This window comes from Pygocentrus nattereri, chromosome 21 (assembly GCF_015220715.1).
Source record: "Pygocentrus nattereri isolate fPygNat1 chromosome 21, fPygNat1.pri, whole genome shotgun sequence".
Classification (NCBI taxonomy): Eukaryota; Metazoa; Chordata; class Actinopteri; order Characiformes; family Serrasalmidae; genus Pygocentrus; species Pygocentrus nattereri.
Window position 1 is genome coordinate 21,233,082 of NC_051231.1, and position 16,654 is coordinate 21,249,735.

Sequence of the window (16,654 nt, forward strand, 5' to 3'; positions counted from 1 at the left end):
CTCTCACTCTCCAGGATTTTGTTAAAGAACCTGGTTAAAAAGTCCACTGCCTTCTCTCCTAAACATCTCCATACCTCCACAGGTATGTCATCTGGACCAACTGCCTTTCCATTCTTCATCCTCTTTAAAGCTGCCCTCACTTCCACCTTACTAATTCTCTGCACTTCCTGATCCACTATCTCTCCCCCCGTTGTCCTCCTCTCTCTCTCATTTTCCTCATTCATTAGTTCTTCAAAGTACTCCTTCCATCTACTCAACACTCTCTGTTCACTCACCAATACATTTCCCTCTCTATCCTTTATCAGCCTAACCTGCTGTACATCCTTTCCAGCTCTATCTCTCTGTTTAGCCAAACGATACAAGTCCTTTACTCCTTCTTTACTGTCCAGCCTCTCATACAGCTCATCATAGGCCTGAGCCTTTGCCACCATTCTTTTCGCTATGCGACTAGCCTCACAGTAATCCTGCCTACTTCCTTCATCTCTCTGGTTATCCTACTTTTTCTTAGCTGCCTTCTTCTTCTGAATACTCTCCTGGACTTCCTCATTCCACCACCAACATTCGTTGTCTTCTTTCCTCTGACCAGACGAAACACCCAAGACATTTTTGCCAGTTTCTCTCACCACCGTAGCTGTAGTTTCCCAGTCCTCAGGTAGCTCCTCACTGCCCCCAAGGGCCTGTTGCAATTTTTCCCTGAACTGCAATCATCCTCCTCCTTCAGCTTCCACCATCTAATATTTGGCTCTGTCTTCACTCTCTTCCTCTTCTTTGTTTCTAATCTCATTCTACAGACAACCACCCTATGCTGCCTTGCTACACTTTCCACTGGTACCACTTTACAATCTCCAATCTCCTTTAGGTGACATCTCCTGCTAAGGATATAATCCACCTGTGTGCACCTCCCTCCCCTATGTCGCCCTGTGTTCTTCCCTCTTCTGAAAATACGTGTTCACCACAGCCATTTCCATTCTCTTTGCAAAATCTACAACCATCTGACCTTCTGCATTTCTTTCTTTCATACCATACATACCCAGCACCTCTTCATCCCCTCTGTTCCCTTCACCAACATGTCCATTGAAGTCTGGACCAATCACTAATCTCTCCTCTCTAGGGACACCATCTACCACTTCATCCATCTTACTCCAAAATTCCTCTTTCTCCTCTAACTGACAACGAACCTGTGGTGCATATGAACTGACCACATTCAAAATTACACCATCAACCTCCAACTTCAGGCTCATGATCCTGTCTGACACTCTCTTTACATCCAGAACACTTTTCACAAGCTGTTCCTTTAGGATTATCCCTACTCCATTTCTCTTCCTCTCTACACCATGATAGAACAGTTTGAATCCACCTCCAATGTTCCTGGCCTTGCTTCCTTTCCATCTGGTCTCCTGGACACACAGAATATCTACCTTCCTTCTCTCCATCATGTCTGCAAGCTCTCTGCCTTTACCAGTCATTGTCCCTATGAGTCCCTACTCTAACCTCCACACTCCTGCCTTTCCTTCTCTCTCGCTGCCTTCTAATCCAACCTTCCTCCTCTCCTCTTTGATGGTCTTCGACCTACAGTAGTCCAATTTCCACAGGCACCCTGCTGGTCAACAGCACCGGAGGCGGTCGTTGTTAACTCGGGCCTTGACCGATCCGGTATGGCAATCATATTTGTGATCCGCATGATAGTTTTGGCACAAGTTTTACGCCGGATGCCCTTCCTGACGCAACCCTCACCATTTATCCAGGCTTGGGACCGGCACCAGAAGTACACAAAGTACACGCCTAATGACTAGGTTTTCCACTGCATAGTTGGTGATTCTTAAAAAAACTATGCTTACTAAGGAAACAGGTCTGGGCAAACCTGCTTGAGGTCTGAATCAATAATGTTGGACACACCGTCTAGTGTTTGAGCATTTCTTCCAGGCATGGCGTCTCAGTACTGTAACTAAGATCATTCTTAGACTGTCTCTAGAACTACATACTACACCTACTCTATGTACCAGCATGTGACACAGGATTTAAGAGTACATGCTTTTGGGCGCAGTCTTAATTCTGTAGCCTATTATTCACCACTAAAGACAGTCTACAGACAAACCCTCTTCACTGAGGAGGAGTGGCCCACTTATTGCTTCGTGCATCAGATTTAGTCCACTTTTTTTATCAGCGGTATGGTGTCGCCTGATCGAGGGCAGTCTGAACAACAGAAACTAGAGCAGGACGCGCCTAGTCTTTCTAATTCTACTTTGTTTAATGCGGCGTGAATCTGGGCGCGCATTTGCACATCAGGCTGATGAGCAGCCCTCCTGTTGCTCTCATAACTCGAGTTTCCCTTATGGTTCACCTACAACGAGGAGAGCCAGCCGCGGGTGGGGTAGATCATATCGCCCTCAGAGCAGAAACGCTGACTCTGGATCAGCTTCTCCCAGCTCCCGATCAGCATTAGCAGGCTTAGCGCCCTGATCTTCGACCAGCCCACTGCTCAGTTTCCACCCCAAGGCCCGGGCGAAGTCCCTCCCTCTCCGCGGTAAACTCCCACCCTGCCCTCGCTCGCTTCCCTGCCGCTTGTCATCTCCCCTCTTTCGATTTCCAGGCACGGCGCGGTGTCGTTTTGTTTTTTCCCCCAGTGGCGTAGCGTGGCGAGGCGAGGCGAGGCGGCTGCGTTTTCCTTCCCGCACGACTTTTTCTTTTTTCGTTAGGGAGGAGAAAAGAAGGAGCCCACCCACCACAAAAAACAACCCCAGAGTACACTCAGCCGTACCTTCGAACCGAAACGGAGCCATACTCTCCATCTATCGTTATCTCTCCCGCGGTTTGGTCTCCTCTTCGCCTGAGAAGAGAGAGAGAGAGAGGGAGAGAAAGGAAGGAAGGAAAAGAGAGGCTGGATTTGTTTCGAAGAGGCGCCTCCTATAGCCACTTACTTACTTCTCTTCTCGCGCGCGCTGCCCTTATATAAGACATTTTCCCTTTCGCGTCCTGCCTCGTGGACTCCGAGCTTGAGCTTATGAGGCTAAAAACGCCCAGTTGGGTGCAGTTTGGCGGCGGACTGGCGCTAACCGAACTTACTTTCCCCAGGGCTAACTGACCGAGCGCCATTCTGTCAGCGGTCTCCATAAGAAAAAGTGTGTGTCTGTTAAACCGTGTGGCCAGAAACGTCCGTATCGAGCTGTTGTGAGTTTTGTTTCTGGAGTTGAGGTGTTTGTTTTCTCTTCTGAGAAAAAAGATCGACTTGTTTATTCTCCTCACGCCACCGTGTCGAAGGAGGGACGTTCCTTGGTTTAGACACTCGAAGGAAAGGACCGTTTTTTTCCACACTGAAGACTCAGGAGACTGGACGTACTTTCATGCAGTGAAGAAGGAGGAGGAGGAGAAGAAGGAAGGTCCCGGGAGTTGCACGTTTCTCTGCGGTTCTCAATGCCCCCTTCTCCCTGACAGGAAGGCCATCAGAAAAGGTTAGTTCATTTTTTTTGTTTTCTTGCCTCGTCCACGCGGCTGCCTCATTTCCACAGGTGTGTGCGTTGCTAGACCGTTTTCTGTAAAACAGTTTACTGGTTTCCAAAATACAGGCTGCTAGAATGTATTACAAACACTTGTTAGTCCACATTTTAAGCCGTTAAGCCTGTTTCGAACACATTTTGTTGCCTTTTTAACGAGCTACATTCACGAGTCCAGTGAAGATAATTTGTGTGTATGCGGAAGTACCAGGGAAGCCTTCTGCTTCCACAGTATCGCAAATTTGCTCTTAATGGACACCCAGCGATCCTCACGCTTTTCCACCACGCTTAAAAATACTACATCGCCTCAGGCATGCTGCATTCATGCGTGGAGGACGGTATCAAGCGGCAGCACTCTAACGTGAACTGAAGGCTTTATTAACTGGTGTTTATTAATGGGAACGTTAAATATATGAAATCACTGCCAGTTTCCACATCGCTTTTGATGAACTCCGTGTTTCAGAATGACTGAGCAGATCCAGAAAATGGAACTGTTCGGTTGTATTTTTCACACCTATGCTAACGCGCTCCTCTGTCTGAATAAAGAGGCTGCGCTTTATTCATAAGGTGAGCATGTGACGTCACTCGTGGGTAATCATCTCTCCTGCATGGACTGCACTGAAGGGGGGGAAACCCTGCAATTTGTTGCTTTCTGAGATGAATTCCCAGGACTTCTGATGAGGGTTACACCTGCAGTGTCCCAGTTTTGGAAGAGAGGTCTAACATGAACTCCGCGAACACTGCGAATCTGGTGATCTTGCAAAAAATCCTAACTTAAAAATGCCTTCATTGTACCAAAGCGTCTGATTTTGCGATGCACCTTTTCAACACTGTGCTGCGACGAGGACACTTCACTATAACCAGCATTCCAAAACAACTAGAATGTAAGGCAAAGGAAAATCTTAATAGACTTTGTGTACTAAACACCCTGGGTGGGTGGGGGGTTGTTGTTGGGGCTCCCAAAGATAGTGTTCTTCAGAATTGTGGGAAGTGACGGTGATGGAAAAAACCTATAATAATAATAAATCTCTCTAATAACCCACAAAATGTTTTTAGATTGCCCAAACTTTGCAAATGCTTTGATGTAGTCACCTTTTAGTTTCTTAGAATTTAAGACATTGTTATTACAATTGTCATTTGTAATCGTCAATTACAGTTGTACTATGCATAAGCTTTGTAGGTTCTTGGGACTGGATGCTTTTATGGTATTTGCTGTCCTTCATATAAGGTTATGTTGGATCATATTATTTGTAATTAAGAGTTTTTTTTTGTTGAATCTGTGTATGCATGCATGTTGTTTTGAGTCTCCTGTTTGTAAGCTGTTGGCTCGGCACAGTTTGAACACAGGTCACGTTACATTTGCTTTACAGACCCAAACACATCACCTTAGTACAAGGCCAGAGTTGTGGAGGCGGTGCAGGGATGAATTGCAGGATTTGTTTTCTGCATGTCCTGGCAGTTAGTTTGTTTATCATTAGGCACTCACAAAGCCTGCTTGTTTGCGACCCTATTTGCCTACTTTTAAAAAACATTTTAATTTGTTGTCTTGCATGTAGAGGAGTTGGAAATAATGTACTTATTTTAAGTTGACACATTTGTTGAATTATGTGTGCACAAACGGCACCAAAGGTTCATATTTTTCATGTTGCTGCTTGTCCCAGACACCAGTTACAGTGTCTTGGTCTGTACTGAGCAATTAACAGAAGCAGCAAGTCTTTTTACATGGTCTAGTGGAAGAGAGCAGGAAGCAAGCTATATTTGTACCACAAAATGAATGCATATAGCTTGACGGAATTAACAACACACATCTTATTCCAATGCATTGTGTTTGTAGGGTTTTTATCACTTTATGGGTTCTCCTTCTCGGTTATCCATTACAGGTAGTAAGTCCAGCTCCAGTGATGGTTAAGACCTGTAAACCATTGCATGTTTTTAAGCTGCTGATTTAGAAATTCATTTTCTCATTATCCTGCGACCCTGAGGGAGAAGCGGCTTGGAGAATGAATGAATGAATTTTCTCATTGGAACAATCACATTCAAGAAAAGTACCAAGACTCCTGCCTTCTATTACACATGCCCTTGTATGTTGTAAGCATTTATGTTCAGTGGGACACATGTTGCTAAACTGGGAGCGTGGATCTTTTGAAACTTAAATAATTGGGAACTTTTTACACCACTCTGTGCGTGTGCAAGCTTGCCTATTTCACTTCCTTTGTAGGAAAAAAAAATGCTGTTGCAGTAAATTACTCCATTCGGGCCCAGTCATCGGAAAGATGGATGGAAAGACTTGCAGCATGCCAACTGTGACATAAATAGTAAATACTGATTTTGTTTTTCAGTGAGAAATATTAAAAGTAATGAGTTATTTGGCTACTACTACTACCTTTATTATACATGCAATTCTACTCATAAAATTACTTTTGTACTATAAGCGCAAACAAATATTAATTTAGTGTTCTGATGTTATTTTCTGTAAATATTGTGTGTCATGTGTCTACATTTGACATTCATTTAGATGGTTTTCAGTCAAACAGGATTAGTAAATTTGCAGCAAAAGTACACTTATTTCTCTCTTGAGTGTGATTTGCTTGAAGTGTAATGATTACAAGACAGCCTATGTGTGTTGAATGCTCTCACCATGGTTTGATGAAAGTTATCATTTGAGTTGATCCTTAACATCCATTAATTATTATAGAACTGAAACCAGTTTGGTGATTTAAAGCAAATGTCTAGTTCTGCTTATTTTGCATTATGTAGGAGTGCATTGTCACTACTCCATCCATCCATCCATTTTCTAAGCCGCTTCTCCGTCAGGGTCACGGGGTTGCTGGAGCCTATCCCAGCAGTCTTCGGGCGGAAGGCAGGATACACCCTGGACAGGTCGCCAGTCCATCGCAGGGCAGACAGACAGACACTCACACATTCACACATTCACACCCAGGGGTAATGTAGCATGTCCAATTGGCCTGACTGCATGTCTTTGGACTGTGGGAGGAAACCGGAGAACCCGGAGGAAACCCACGCAGACACGGGGAGAACATGCAAACTCCACACAGAGAGGACCCAGGTCACCCGGCCGGGAAATCGAACCCAGGCCCTCCTTGCTGTGAGGCGACAGCGCTACCCACCACGCCACCGTGCCGCCCGCATTGTAACTACTGAAACAGTTAAATAAGTGGACAACTACAATGACCTTATCAAAAATACTCCTCCATAACTGTATTTATCATGCTTTAGACACCATTTGTCATTTGTTCAGTCTGCAGTGAACTGTATCTTCATTATAAGTCTTATTATTTTGAAAAGTTTGTACATTTTTATTAATGTAAATTGGTTTGATGGTGCTCAACCCTGATCAAACACATGTGATCCAGGTAACGAAAGCTTACGAGGCCGTCAGGTTATTAGGCAGGTGTGTTGCATCTAAGCTTACCAGGGTGGTAGCACCAGGATTGGGCGCCCATGATGTAGAAAAGATATTTCAAAATGTCTCAATTATTTTCCTACTGTGAAATTACTCAAAATGGCCCAAAGTAGGGTTTACCTTTGTATCATAAAACAAGGAATTGGTGTGTGTAATGTTACAGATCAGCCAAAGCTTGCTGATAGTGTAGCTGCCTATGTTACAGGGGTAAATGATTTGGTGAGTTGAAAAAAAACCCCACTATGAATTAATATATATATATATATATATATATATATATATATATATATATATATATATATATATATATATATATATATATATATATATATATAATGTTTGTGTGTGTATTTACACACACACACATACAAAGTACTAGGGGGTTGTGCATAGTACATCAAGAAATTATTGGTCAGTGCTGCAAACTCCAGCAGACTGACGCAGTTTATTGTTAAGCTATCAAGCCATGTTTACTTGGCTAGCATCTGTTAGCTCTAATTAAGAGAGAGGGTTAGGCTGGCTTGTGTTTCCTCCCCACAAAAAAGAGATAGGGCCGGGGCAACACTAGCCTTGAGCTCTCTCCCTGTGTCCATAAATGAGGAGAGTTCTGTCTCTATAATCAGACTGTTGCACTCAATATGATCAGATGCTTATTGAGGCTAGATCAGCAAGAGTGGGTATTTCGTGCACTATGCAGTGAGGTGACACTGTTTAATAGAGCAGGTCTGAGACCTGTTTAGATGTCAGATAAGGAAAAGTGAAAAAAATAAGTTGGAATATTTACATTCATTCTGTTACTTGTATGTCTAGCCTGTGAAGGGAGAGTCTTGGTTCCTCTCTTGTTTTATCCTCATGCTTATGAATATTAAAAAATAAATTTATGTCTGGATTAATTTCTGAATATATATTGCTTAAATTTAGACTCTATCCAGTGCAACACTCTATACATAAAGGATGCAATTCACTGAACTAATAACATATCTATATGTGAAATGTCATGCGCCAGTCCTTTGCTGTGCCACCAGATGTATTGCTCATATTTTGTCACCTCTGCCCTTTTGTGCCCTCCAGTTTGCCATTAGTGAGAATATTAACACCTCTAAAGAGACCAACAGTTGTTCCCAAGTCAAGAAAAGCTGTGTAATGATTAATGAGTTCAGGTGATTCTCGGCCTGTGTTCCTGTCTGTTCTCTAACAGCGCAGTTTGTGTGCTTATGCTAATTGAGCTAGTGTGTTGCTGTGCCTGCCAGTCCACACATCATGATGGGCTGGGAGTGACCTGCCCTGGGGTTTAGCTAAAGGCAAACAGTGTATTTGTAAATAAATATGGAAATTAGCCACTTTCTGTTAGAGCTGGTCTGTCGTGGCATGTGTTTGAATGGTCGGGGGAGCCTGGGGATTGAGGGGGTATCTGCTCCACTGTTAAGAACAGAAGAGACAGTAGGCTGCTGACTGAGATGAAGAGGAGGGCCTGCCTGTAACAGATGCTTCCACTCGCTGGGCTGGAAAAGCAAACATGCTTTATGTTTGACCCTTGCTGTCACAGTGATCTTCAGCACTTGCGTAGTTTTAGGTGGGGGCAAGATGTGTGGCCTTTTCATACTATAGTCTTTCATTTAAGCATGGTGTGAGCAAGTGCCCAATGAAGCTTGCTCTATGCTCTCCCTTGAACTCATTCTCCTCCCTCACACTTTCATTTTGGACAGTACAGGCAGTCAGTAAAAGCAGGGCTTTGCATGAATTTAGAATTTTAGAATGCAGTGGAATTGTATGTGTGTCCCCGTGTGAATATACATATGTGAGAGCATTAGTGGGTGTATATGTGGGTTTCTTTGGAGGACAAGCTTTGACTATGAATGTAATCTGAGCACACCACATTGGCTTTCATAGAGGGGGTACAAAGGATGGGGGTGTGGAGAGAGACATTGCATGGTGCTGAACAGTACAAACCAGCCAGGGAGTCTGTAGGGAAGGACCCAGAAAGCTGACATGGTTAAAACAAATGCTCATGCACTTGCTCATTATCTTTATAAACTGGGTTTTCCTACTGTTCTGGGACAAGCTTTGCAGCCCTTCTTCCAGTGGTCAAGACACAGACCTAAGCAAGTGAAGCTGGTGGTAGACCAGCACAGAAGGGCATCCTCTTGCCAGAGCTGTTCCTGAGCTTTGTTTGAGTGATTGTGCCGCTCGTCAGGCCCACGCAGTGAAGGCGGTTACATAACAATCACTGATGTCTCCCAGCGCTCCTGCAAGAGTCAATCGACAGGTCTAACAGGCTGCCTCCAGTACTGGCCTTGTCCTATGGGGGCTTCAGTGGGCGGAGGTGTCAATAATCTGTGGGGAGGTGGAAAAGAAGGAGATGGAAAAATACAAGGCTTTGTAGATTAAATCCTCAATGGGGAGGCTGAACGGTTTTGCTTGTCATATTGAATAGAACCACTTTCCCTCACATATCAATTTGTGGATCATTCTTGAGGATGAGAGCCAAGAGAGATACGGATGGAGGCAAGGAATATAGCACAAAGAGCCCTTCAGCTCTCTACGGAAAGCGCTTACTGGACGCTTACTTGGAGATGGCTTAGTCTCCACTGGATCCATCGTCTTACCATCATACAGTGGTCAGGCAGGCTTAAGAGCATGACCAGTCAAGCGCTGACTCAGGTTGAGAAGACAGGGCGGGGTGAGTAGGAGCAAGTGGTTGGGGAACTTAAAGTGTAGAAATGACTTTGACAAGTGCTGGCGCCCTCTCAGTGTCCTGCACCAGTTTTCAGCACAACTGTATTAGCCATCGAGGATAACTGGAGTTAATTGGGGGGGGCGGGGGGTGGATGACACCTCACACGCACCCACAAATCTAATCTGAAGTGTGGTGGAAGGGAGGTGAAAGAGCTTAGTTTTGGAAACAGTTCAAACTTTTCCAGCTACTAAATGGAAAGCTGTCTGATGCCGCATTGAAAGTAAAAAAAATGCTTTTACTGAAGGAGTGCATTTGTTATTGAAAAAAATGAGAAGGCTCCTAGCTGTGACAGGTGGCCATTGTTGTCTGAGACAATGGCCATCTGAGGCCACCAGCCATGTGAAGCCCCTGGAATGTAACTGCAAATCGATTTACTTGGTGTATCCATAGTAATGAGAATTTCAAACAGGATGGCAGCAATGCATCTGAAAAAAATTAATGAAGTGGCCACAAAAATATCAATGCCGTCTTGTATAGTCTCAGACCATGTGTCTGGATGCAGGAAAGAATCTGTGTGTTTTTACTGCTGCTTGTCATCCCACACCATTAATGTGTTGTTAAGCTGTGTCTGCTGGCACCATGCAGGAGTCAGAAATTGCTTCATGGTGTCCGTCAGTCATAGATATTGGTGTTGGTGCAACACTACAATAATCTATTTTACAGTAATTGTACAATTGTTTGTAAATGGGGCCAAAATTTCTATTGAAAAGTTAAATAATAAAAATCCCTCAAATATACCCAGAATTGTGTTGCCCTGTTGTGGTGGCTGTAGTGCAATCTATACACAGTCTAATGGCCTAATCAAGCCACCTGAGCCTCTTCTTACATCCACACTATTTATCTTTCTTTCTTTGTCTCTCTTTCTCTCTCCCCCCCTCATTCTCTCCCTCTCACACATGGATCAGCCTGCTACATATTCATCTCTCTTGAGAGGATCAGACCCACAGACAGCGTGCCGCTTGATTTAGCTGGAGTCAGCAGACTGTGATAAGCAGCAGTTCAAAAGCTACGCAAGTTCTTCAAGGGCAATAGAAACTTCACCACCAGTGCAATCCTGTCTAACATCGTGGTGGCTGGTATTAGGGACACACAATTACAATGAAGCAGAAGAAGCCTTTGGTCGGTTAATTATAGCCAAGATTTCAACCAGGCAGTTCTTGGAGAGAGGAGCTCTTTCAGTGACAGCTGTGATGTGATCAAAGTAAGCTGACAAATGAGGACTCTAAAGAATCCTTGTTGTTTCAAGAAAAAACTCCTCCAACATGGACTGCATTTGCCTCAGTATAAGATGGAGTTCACTTGCGGTGCCAAAGACTTGTGATGAGCAATTCCTTGAAAATTAGCTCAGCTTCTTCTGCTAACTGGTGATGCATCTGTCTAGGTGTTCTCTGTCCAGAGTTATTCTTTAAGCTGAGGGATAAAAGCTGGCAGGTGCTGGTTTGAGGGGCTGATAAAGAGACAGGACTGATGAGGAAGACAGAGGGTTAGAGTTAAAAGGATTAGTCTCTCTGTGTGAAAGACCCATTAGACTGATACTGTCAGCCTCCTAATTAAAAATCCTATCAAATAGGGTGTTAGCTTTCAATTACAGCTAATTGAGTGCCTTTCGAATAAACAATTTCAAGGTTGGTTACAATACATGACAGTTGCTTTTGACTTGGGGAGTTCTGATGATTTTGAAATGACCTGGCCTTAGCATGTAAATTAAACTGTAGCAATTTTCAGTGATCCCGTCTAGCCGGACTGTGCAGTTAAGCATAAATCACATACTTGTGAATGTACAACTTGAATAAATGTTTTTGTCTTAGCTTAAAATAACAATAGTAAACAACAGCAAATGAACTCAGTCAGCGCTAGCAACATAGGCAAAAATATGCAAGTTATCAGGTATGTTAATAATAAGAGCGCTGTTGCTGGTGCCTTTTGTGTGCTTTTGTAATTACACTGGAAAACCTAACTGTATATATTAATTTAACTTAAAAATTGAAAAGTTAACACAACTGCACATCTTAATGATAGTTGACGCCACTTAAATACTACAGAAGTTGGAGTAACTTAATCTGAAAAAGTCAAATTAACTCAAAAATGAATTGGTAAGATAGTAACTCAGTTATTTTGAGTAAAAGCTTTTTAAGTCATATTTTCAGTTAGGGTAACTTATTTAAATATATTATATTCACTATGTTTATTTAAGTTGACTTGCACACAAATACAAACAGGCCAGGAAATTTGAAAGATTTTTGAAAATATAATGTGGCTGGATTCTTTTTTTAAGGAAGACATTTTTTTAATTTTAAATGAATTGGACTCTTCATGCATCTTGTAAATTTGATTTTAAACGTTCAAATGAGATCTTTGAGTTGAATCAACGTATTGAAATTTAGATTTCTCAGCTTTACTTGATACATTTTTGGTCAGTGCAACCTTCTTGAGTGAAAACCTCATCATTCCTATTGGCTCTTGGTGCCATGTATTTGCGTATTGGGCATGTCTTTCTGTGTACCCTACTGTCTGTGTGTACTCATTCTCTCCAGCCTACCTTCCCTTGGGTGTGTACTTGTTTTGAATGTCATGTTCAACAATATTGATTGAAAATCAGTGTTGAGAGACCAGAGCTACTGAGATCCCGGGATGTGGTTCCGTGGTGGATATGTACTACAGAGACTACATTCAAACTTTGGGCTAAACTGTCAGCTTTTGGCAAGGTGGTCCAGAGTAATATTAAGCCAGATAAGGCTTTGTTAACAGTTTGTACAGTTTACTCAATTTTCTTAAATGCTTAAAGGATTTTTAAGTGTTTGACTCATTTGCCGTAGCAGAGATGTTCTATGGAAATAACTAGCTGTGATCCTGTGGAGTAGACGATATGTCATGACCGTCTTGTGGCTATGCAAAAAATAATATTTGGCACAATATCTGTTTTTTATTCAGTTGAGAGTAATACTGCTAAATTTGATATCCTATGATGGCATATATTGTGTTCTAACTCTTTATCTCCTCATTTCATTGTACAAATAATGGGCAAATCAAAATTTATTAGATTTGTCAAACACAGGATTCAGAAATCATTTCTGACTCTGCTTCACTTCTCATTGTTGTTTATCTTCCACATTATAGTGGATTTTACCAAAAGAACTTGTTCAGCATTGACAATTGAATTTTGGTGGGTGAGAAGGTAAAATGTAGACACAAAAATTAAGTGGTTTAGTGCATTCATGCCCAAGTGTCTGTAGAGCTGAGCTGACATGTAGAAAGTGCAGATGGGGAAGAAATGGAAATCAGAGAGGTGGCTTCATAGTTAATGCTTTAAGTGCATTTTGCTTAACTTTCTGAACTTCTGCTCACAGCTGGTTAACAGTACCTCATGATGCTGGTGACTGACTTAACGTTTTCCATCCATCCATCCATCCATCCATCCATCCATTTTCTAAGCCGCTTCTCCGTCAGGGTCGCGGGTGGATGCTGGAGCCTATCCCAGCAGTCTTCGGGCGGAAGGCAGGATACACCCTGGACAGGTCGCCAGTCCATCGCAGGGCAACTTAACGTTTTCCTCAAGTCAATTTTCTTAATGTTTTCCTATGCCCACCATTGGTTGGCTGTAGTTGTTTGTGTCTCGGATGTGCCTGGCACAGACACAGTGCTAATTTAGCTGCCGGGCAAAGTGCCAAGTGGGGAACTCTTGGGTGCGATGACTCCCCATGAGGCCCTGAGCAGAAGGGTTGGGGTGGGTTCTGTACCCCATGGATGCTCATCAGCTGCTTGTGTCTCTTTCACCTCAGTGGGCCGAGACGCCTGCCTGCATTGTGATTGCCTCCATAAAGCAGTGGCCCAGCTCCTCAACAGATCTAGGGCCTCAACAGATCCGCTAAACGATAAATATGCCTCTAAAATATGGCCGTGCACTCAGATAAATTGGGCTCAGCTCAGTGTTCTCTAGAGTTGTTATGACATCTGATCGAAAACATATGAGCCAGACTTTAGATCGCGCACATCCCATTATTCATGAGCGGTGGAAAGACAGCGAGGCTGGTCTTTTAGCTCTCTGCCAGCGCAATGCATTTTCCTTTCGGCACACAGAGGAGGGAAGGGCTTGTTTGGGTACTGGAGAAGGGTGTGGTGCTTACACATTGTTCCTGAGTGGCAGCCCTCATGGAAGACATTTTCACCACAGTGTTACAAACACTTAGGATGTTATTTTTCCACCTTCCTGCAGCGACTTAAAATTGCTCTGCAGCCAACTTTAGTTGTGTTTCACAGCCAGCACAGACTTTTTCATGATTCAAACATTTGCTCATTATGTCTAAATAGTAAAAAAGGGGAATCAAAGATGTCACATATAAACTTAGTTGTTCATGTCTAATTTATGTGTTGGTCTTGTCGTTTTAACACCAGTATCTTATTGACTCAAGCAGAGGAGCTTGTTTGTTTTGTGTGTTGCAGCCTGCTTTGTAAAAATAACTTGTTGCCTGTTATGATCACATCAAACTTTCCTCACCCTGATTTGGGGAAGTTTCTCAAAGAGCATGTCCTCGTCAGCCATGTTATTTTCAATATCACAACCCTCTAAATACAAGAGGTTGATTAAAGTTTGACAGATGAGGTAAACTTGAACAGGCTGAAAATGTATATTGCACACACTGGCCTCAGTCGCCTGTGCTTTCCCCTTAAGCCATTGCAGACAAGAGCCCCCAGTCAGGCAGAGAGGCTGTAGGCAAGACGGCAACATGTGAGCAAGGCTCAGTGCCAGAACATAGTGCAAGAAGGACTCTTTGTTGGAGCCTCCCTCTCTATTTTTTCCATTGCTGAGTTAGGGCCAGCTGCAAATGTGGTTTTGCATGTGACATAACGCGGCACGGTAGATCAAGCCACGATACGCCTAATGCTGGAGAAGAATAGTGTTGTTGAGTCTTGCGAGTCAACTCAGGGTCTTTACGAGAAATTCCATTAGCCTGGTTAAAAAAGACCCATTATACTTGCCAAATGCTTCACATTCACAGAGCTTGCTTAAGTGGGCAAGCTCATTCTCACCACATCTTCAAGCATCTTGTGACACTCGAAAGGGGAGAAAATATTTCAGCAAGAGTCACCTGAGTCTTTGTCAAATGTTTCCTTTTAGGATTCTCAGCCTTGCCTTCTTTTCCACAAAAGTTTATTCTCACAGTTTATTCTTTTGTAGCGTAATAAAATGTTTCAAAGCTGTACTTGAGTTGAGTTTTCTCTGGGGTGATTGGCTAACATTGGGTGGAGCAGTCTGTAGGAGCAGCTATGAGACAGTTCATTTGCTGTTCCCTCATGAGATCCTTGGACAGATGGAAGCACATGAGCTGGAAAAACAGCTGGTTGTTCACTGGACAAGCCCAAGGTCTTTGGTCACCTCTTGTGACTTACCCTTAGTATTAATGAAACCAGAGAGGCCTTATGGAGGTCAGAAGGGTTTAACTCTTGACCCCATCACAGACGCCACTGCTGTCCATGTGTCCCCAGCTGAGCAGAAGCCTGCTCTTGTCAAACGGAGCCATGACCTGCTGTGACAGATATTGTGAAGCCTTCCATTTGCCAAATTATTTCTTTGCCATTTCCTGTAAAGCTGGAAGATTCTCAATTTTAAATGGATAGTTTGACAAATCTTACAGTAATGTAGATTTTTCAGGTCACAAAATGAAGGAACTACACAATGAGTCATATTAATTTACTGCTTGCTTTACCCTTTACAAGTTGTGTGTGCTCAGTTAATTCCTGGCAATAATCCATAGTTGGCATTCTTAGACAGGATGGAGTGTTAAATGTGCTATATAGGACCTTGTTAATTTGTGTATATTGGTCTCTCCTTCACAAATGTTTGCTAGATGTTTTGCTCCCTGGCAGAGATTTTCTGTCTATGACTTTTGTTGAGAGAGGATCTCACGCCTCCTTTACTGTGCTACTTTGCTGTATACAGCAGAGAGATTAAATAGAGCCCCTCTATTAGACTGGTCTAGTTAGAAGGAATAAAGAATCAATGGATGTGTGTCTTTGTATGCACTCTTGAAAACCACCCAGCTATTCTACTTTTGGTGACATTTTGTTTGAAAAGCCACTATTGCAGACTAATAATCTGTTCTATAAAAGGCAAGTCAGTGCACCAGCTGCCCCTCTGCTAAAGGCAGAAACCTAGAGATGCCTGTATGTTTGGACTGTCTGCTTCCCCCTCCAACCGCTCTCAAGGAGACTCATGATAAGGAAAGATGACATTTATGAAAGTTATCAGGGCACCATCCATTGGTGCTCAGGGTAACAGCAATTCTGATAAGGCAGGCAAAGCAAGACTTAAAAGGGACAGAGAAGCAGATAAATAAGAAATAGAAGACCAGCTGAAGGCATGAGCACGCAAGGCCTGCTTTAGTTTATTGGCAGTATTGTTGATATGAGCTGAGGCTCCGTTGATTCTTCCAAGGAATCCAGGCAGAGTAGCTTTATGTTCATACATGTTGGCGCTCGTGGCCGTATATTCATGGGTTGCAATGTGCCCAGACCTGATGACGAATGGGTGCGTTGTGCAGCGGCAACACGAAAGAAATGGGCCCTCTGTCCTGGTTTGTCTTTGGCGCAAACCCCAATTGCCAAAGTTTCATCATGTCTAACGAGAGAGGAAACTGCTGAGGTGTCACAAATTGAGTGTTTTAGTTTTCGAAAAACCTAGTGGTTGTAGATGATTACTTGAGTGTGTTGGTTCACTACCTCACGTGCAGCTCTTGCATTCTCAGCTTTTTTCTTTAAATATATTTAATTCAGTGTGTTCTCAGAGCCTTTGGAGCCTTGTTTTTAAAATATTAAAAATATGTTGTAGAGCTGAAGGAATACCTTGGATATAATCTGCAAAATTCAAATGGAGCTATAGATGAGAAAATAGATGTTCAAAACTATAACATTTTATTTGTCAGTGGTCACCAAGCTCTTATGACAACCTAAAAGAGTGATTTTAAGAATAACTGCAGATATGCCACAATTGATATACATTTTTCC

At 43.0% G+C, this 16,654-nt stretch overlaps 1 protein-coding gene across 4 annotated transcripts in view; it reads left to right on the forward strand.

Annotated features, from left to right (window-relative positions):
- Nucleotides 1-2,552: 2,552 nt before the first annotated feature.
- The window catches only part of atp2b4 (ATPase plasma membrane Ca2+ transporting 4), a 98,653-nt gene continuing 84,551 nt past the window's right edge, over nucleotides 2,553-16,654 (forward strand). For 2 of the 4 annotated variants that reach the window (XM_017694715.2, XM_017694714.2), the window contains exon 1: nucleotides 2,554-3,449. The gene's annotated coding sequence lies outside the window, so the exon portion shown is untranslated. Of the gene's footprint in view, nucleotides 3,450-16,654 lie in introns of all 4 variants that reach the window. The other 2 variants (XM_037532320.1, XM_037532319.1) reach the window with 2 other exon arrangements.